General features: G+C 42.4%; 1 protein-coding gene across 22 annotated transcripts in view; it reads right to left on the reverse strand.

Moving 5' to 3' along the window:
* The window catches only part of LOC105497742 (putative uncharacterized protein encoded by LINC01549), a 98,170-nt gene extending 96,656 nt beyond the window's left edge, over positions 1–1,514 (reverse strand). For all 22 annotated transcript variants that reach the window (XR_011622313.1, XR_011622311.1, XR_011622307.1 and 19 more), the window contains exons 1-2: positions 1,378–1,514; positions 191–259 (exon numbers count right to left, since the gene is read on the reverse strand). The gene's annotated coding sequence lies outside the window, so the exon portion shown is untranslated. The remainder of the gene's footprint in view (positions 1–190; positions 260–1,377) is intronic.
* Positions 1,515–6,000: the final 4,486 nt, after the last annotated feature.

Below are 6,000 nucleotides of genomic sequence, written 5' to 3' on the forward strand. Positions count from 1 at the left end.
GCAGTGAGCAGAGATCGTGCCACTGCACTCGGGTCTGGGTGACACAGCAAGACTCTGTCTCAAAAAAAAAAAAAAAAAAAAGGATGGGGGGATATAGAAGCTATGTTAGTCTATTACAGCCCCAAAGCTATGATGATAAGAGGAAAGTCAAGTTAGCATGGGAATAATCTACTTGTTTTAGAGACATTACCTTCTGTCAGATGTTGTAACCATTCTCCAGGTTGAAATGCAATGGAACCCGCTGAGTGAGCCCAGAATTCTGGAAGACGATCGAAATAAAAGGATGGAACAAGGAGGGAGGGGAGAGAGAATGTATTCCTTGGTGCCCATCCTGGCTTCAGAAATCTTTGTTTATGCCTGAAATTCCATTCTTAGTGGTTCATTTCTTTGGTATTCAAATAACCAAACAACTAGAGTCCCTTAGAGTTTAAATTCCACAAGACAGGGTAATACTTTTAATCTCTTATATCATTGTTTTATACAAATATGCTTATGTCATTGTCCGAAGGATCTGGTATCTGTGGGACTCTGAATAGATGAAAAAGTTTCCTCACAAGTGGTGGTGAGAGAAAAGTTACCTGACACACTCTGGTTTATTTCACAAGCATGGAGAGCCATCCACTTAGCTGTTGGGGTTTTCCTGAGTTTTATCTTTCCTCTCTCCTCATTCTAAGTGTTCTTTCTGGATGAGCTCACTGAATCACATGCCTTTAACCACCTGCTAGCTACAGATAACTCACACATTTATTTCTGTACCCCTGACCTCTCCTCAGGCTTCTACTCAGTTGCTCAGTGCCTACCAGATATCTCTACCTGCATGTCCCATGGGCACTTCAAACTCACCCTGTCTAACACTCTACTCATCTTTCCCTAAAAGTAAGCTTCCTCCTGGATTGTCTGTTATTTGTTGGTGCCAGCACCCACCCAATTATTTCAATCAGTCACTGGGAAGTTACCCTTGAATCAACCATCTCCACCATTTTCCATTTAATCATTCAGAAAGTCCTATTCATTTTACCTCCTAAATAACCCCAAACTGGGGGGTTCTTAATTTATCATTTATAATCCTGTATACAGAAGTGTTATAACAACTGATTGACAGGTCTCCTTGTCCTAGCTTTGCTCCCTCCTCATTGCCACCACTCCAATACATTTCGGATTGTTGCTAATAAGATATGCAGAACCCCAACCCAAGGTTTCTTAATTTATCTTTTATGATACCATACACAGAAATGTTACAATAACTGATTGACAGGTCTCCTTGTTCTAGTTTGCTCCTTCCCCACTGCCCCCACCCCAATACATTTTCAGATTGTTGCTAGAAGGACCTGCCTGACCATCTTACTTGTGTAATACCTTTCCACAACTCCCAATTACCTAACAAAGTCCTACACGTTCAGAACGCATCCAGGCCTTTCACAGCCTAGCTCCTCCTGATTCTTCACACCCATCTCCCAGAGCTCCTTTAACATCCCTTCTGCACCTTCCCTTCTAGCATCAGCTCCAATTGCCTGAACACATCTTGCTGATCCAGTGTGTGGCTCATGCTTCTTTCTTCCTCCATAGTTTTTATCATGGTGTTGCCTCCTTTTCCTTTATAACTCAGCCTGAGAGCGCCTTTTTGGAGCTTTCTTTCTTGACTATCTTCTTCCACCTCCTCTACTTGGTTAAAGGCCCCTCTGTGTGCTTCCACAGTCCCCTATACATTCCAGAATTCCTCCACTATGACCTTGTGTCGAAGTCATTTATATTTCTAGCTCACCGGCTAGATTGTCATTTCTCAGTGAAGGAACCTTGTCTTGATCTCTTTGGTTTCCTAAGTGCCTAGATATGGCATATATGATGCCCATGATAAATATTTCTCCCTTTGAATTGGCTTCTTCTCTGAGGAAAGTATGCCCTGTGCAGGACAACTGACAATTGCATGTGAGATTAACAAGAATATCACCAGAAGCCCTGGAAAGTTCGATATCTGCTATCGCCCGACCTGTACCTGCTGATATTGCCAAAAAGAAAGGGCTAAAGGAAAGGGTGGGACTTCTCCAGGAATGACTGAAAAATGCACCCCCAACTCAGCCCATTTGGAAGTGAGGTGGTTCAGCTACTTCCTGTTGGCATGTGGTCATGTCAGAGCCTCAGACATGAATTGGGCTTCAGTTTTATTGTTGTTTGCTGGTTGGTTGGTTTTATTTCTTCTTTCTCTTCCATCATTCTTGGTCTAAGCAGGAAAATCATCCTCCCAAATTGTTGATTGGCGGATCTTCTATTTGCCAATGTGTCTCTAGATCTCCAAATGAAAGAGAAAGGATGGACTACCTTTAGATATTATCAGAGAGCGAAGGAGAAACAGCATGAGAGAATGTAGCCAAGAGAGAAATAAAAATAAAATGAAAGATAAGCAAGTTTAAGGTTTCAATACTTAATACCTTGTTTTCTAAAAGCCTCAGAAGGAAAAGAAAAGAACAAAATGCCGAGCATGTTCATTTGGATGGTAATGACATTGCAGTCCCATTGCTGTGATTAGTATTCCTGTGCTGTGCTCACTTGAAGGAAGTGGACAGGTTTGTGTTGGCCCTGAGGGTAATGTTAGCTCCACCCTCTGTGCCCATATCTCCCATCGCGGGTTGGATGTTATTGGCACCTTCCTGCATTTGCCAGTGCTCTAGGGATATAGATGGAAATGTGTTAATATAAATTGAAAATATTCATGTTGTAACAATCACTTTAGTAGGTGCTTGCAAGGTGAAAATTCTGTTTTTAAATTAAATTTTTTTATTATTTTCTTTTTTACAAAAGAATATATTATTTGGAAGAACAGTGAATAAATTTGTATGTGGACTATAGGGGCCTTCTAAAAGCAAAGAAGCACAGGTCCCTGAACCTTTTGTTTTCAAAATGCACAGTTGCTGCACTCTGCCAGGGTGGAAAGGTCCTAGTGAGAGGGAATAGCAAGGTTTCTGAAATAAAACCTCCATGGGGGTGGAGAGAGGCTGGGGCCCAGGTGCATCCTCGTACTGAGACAGGTCATCAAGGTGCTCAGATCTCACCTAGGTGACAGCAGGCGGCACTGGGAGACCAGGCTTGGTGTAGGCTGGAATACTCTTCACCTTGAAGAACTGCTGAAGCTAGGTCAGGACTCTAAACTTTCTCCAGTGGCAAAGAAGAGCCCAGTAAGCAAGAACAGCACAATCAGACGCCTCGGCTTTTCTCAGCTGTCATCTGCTGCAGAGGCCTTTGTCTGCTTCTAAAGCTACCAACCCCTGGGGGTGGTGACTGTAACCTCCTGCTTTTCGTGGGCCTCAGCTCGAAAGTGAGGCTGCCCACTGCACTTTGAGAGGTTTGTGTGGGTGTGTGCGTGTATGAGCATGCAAGGAAAGACTCTAGACTGGAGATGAGGACAATCTCACAATAGGGAGGTGGCAGTTCCAGCCATGTATTTAGAACATTAAAATTAATTGCCATCTTTTTCACTCTACCCTGGAGAAGTTGCATATATCCATAACATGAATATAAATCGTAGTGAGGTCAGTTAAGTTGCAGATTCAAAAGAGACATCAGTGTTCCTATATTAACTCAAATGTGTTAGAAAGGAAAAAAATGTGTCTTCCCGTATTTGTCACCCCCTGAATTGTTTCCATGGTTATCCAATGCTATGAGGGGAGACACTTGGTTTTTACTCCAGGGTTTAGAGGAATGAGGAGTTCCTTAATGATTAAGCTTAGCATTCTTCCAAATCGGACTATGTCTTCTAGCGACCCCTTTTGGGCTTAGTAAAGTATCTGTCACCTATCCCAGAGTGTCTATAAAATTGATCAGGAAAGAGGTGACGCTGTTTCACCCGGCCTCCCTGGTGGTAGGATCACCAGCACTCCAAGTCCTAATTTCAGGAAACTCTGGCTCTTTGCCTGTGCTTTTTAAGACCTGGGTGCTTCTGAAGAAAACACCTTCTTCATTAGGTGGCTCTTGCAGTCTGCCTCAGATTCACGCCTCAGGAGTCAGAGAGCCTGACTCATGGGGCAGGGTTCTTAGTCCTTGCCAAGGAGACAGAGACAGCAGCCTCAGGCAAAACTGACATCACATGCACACTTTAAAAGGAAGCAAAAAACACAAGGTTTCTTTACTGAGAGTGTAGAAATCGACAATGACTGTAGCTTCTCTTGATATAATCCACTGGTATATTTCACTTCATCCAAAATAGAGCGAGATTCAAGGGGAGACCTCATGCGCTTTGGGTTAATAAATTGAACGCTGCCCTTGACAGTGCCTTGAGTTGGAGTTAGCAACTTTCTCATAATGATGAGTGGAGTTTACCTTGTAGTAAGTGCCACACATAGCTGACTTGCCTTCAGACATATTTCCTTACGGGCCTCTCTCTTTCCTCTCTATGCCCCAGTGGTATTTCCTGCCCTTTGGCTGTTTTACACAGGCATGGGCAATACCAAGTAATTACTAATAGGAGATTTGCCCTCTGAGCTGTCTTGAAAGTGCCCAGCTCTTAGTTACTGGACAGACCCTTTGGTACAAGGCCATTTTGTGTGTGCTTCTGGGAAGATTAGAAAGCTGAGATGGGTGGAGAGGTAGACATGAAGGCCAACACTTTCAAGATTCAGTTGGAGCCTCGTTAAAATAGAAATTGAGGGAGACTCCTTAGCCTGTAAATGTGAAGAAAGAGGAGAAAGAGATAAGCAGTGTTTTGTCCTGGGTGTGCACCCTGTGGATCTTTTGTATAGGAACTTAGGCTCCTTTGTTCCCTGCCTGGTTTTAAAATCATTGCAGTTGCTTGGCAAGTTACCATCAGAGAACATCATAGAATTGTCTGCTATTTATGTTGAAGCTACTACATGCAGGAGACATTTATTCTGAAAAAATGCCTTTTGAGAATCAGAAAAAACAAGAGCATTTAGCAGTTTTAATGAGAATTCTAACTCACATAGTGGTTTTTGGCTTGGTCATTGGTAATCATTAACCATGGTTTTGCATCATTTACCCATTCAGAGCACAAAGCTCTTAGGTAGAGAGTTATCAGTCAACAATCAATGCTGAAAATGAAACATGTTGTCCACATGCATATTGTCTTCTCAGAGATAACTATTGGTAGAAACCTTGGCATTCTTTCAACTTTTTGTGATATTAGCTCTATTTAATTTTAAGTGATATTATTCCCTATTCTGCAGAGCCTCTCAGATAGAGCTCAATAGGTGTTCTCTTCATCACAGAACAACTCTTTTGGGCTAGGTGGTTTACATGAGTCTGGAGAAACCCCAGTTGAGGGCAAGGAGGAGAGAGTAGCTGAACCGAACACCAAGATAAGAAAACTGGACCAGCTTCCAATCCCATCCAAAATGGTGTATTCACAATGCAACTCCATGCTTGATGCACAGAATTTATGGAAACTCATTAGAGTCACAAATCATACTCAAGCCAAAAGCATTGGTTAAGGTGTCATTTGAAATTTCTTGCCAGTCATGGTGGCTCATGCCTGTAATCCCAACACTTTGGGAGGCTGAGGTGGGAGGGTTGCTTGAGTCCAGGAATTTGAGACCAGCCTGGGCAACATGGTGAAACTCCATCTCTAAAAAAAATCCAAGAATTATCTGGGCATGGTGGCACGTGCCTGTAATCCTAGCTACTTGGGAGGCCAACGTGGGAGGATTGCTTGAGCCAGGAGTTTGAGGCTGTAGTGAACCATGATCCCATGATCACACCACTGCACTCCAGCCTAGGAGCAAGTTCCTGTTTCAAAAAAAAAAAAAAAAAAAAAAAAAAATGCCCACTCCACTGCTCATTCTGCTAATCGAGAACTAACTACTGATGCTAAATAAATATTAATACAGCTTGATTCTTCCCAACAGGACCATCCATGTTACTTAATATTTCAGTAGTAGTAATCAGGCCTTATTCTTCTTAACTTATAATGGAAATCATAGAAACTAACTCTTGAGAACTGGGTAAGATTGTCTTTGTATTTGACTCTTTGTTTGGTGTTATTCAGCCAAATAT

The sequence above is a fragment of the Macaca nemestrina genome, chromosome 4 (assembly GCF_043159975.1).
Source record: "Macaca nemestrina isolate mMacNem1 chromosome 4, mMacNem.hap1, whole genome shotgun sequence".
NCBI classification, from domain to species: Eukaryota; Metazoa; Chordata; class Mammalia; order Primates; family Cercopithecidae; genus Macaca; species Macaca nemestrina.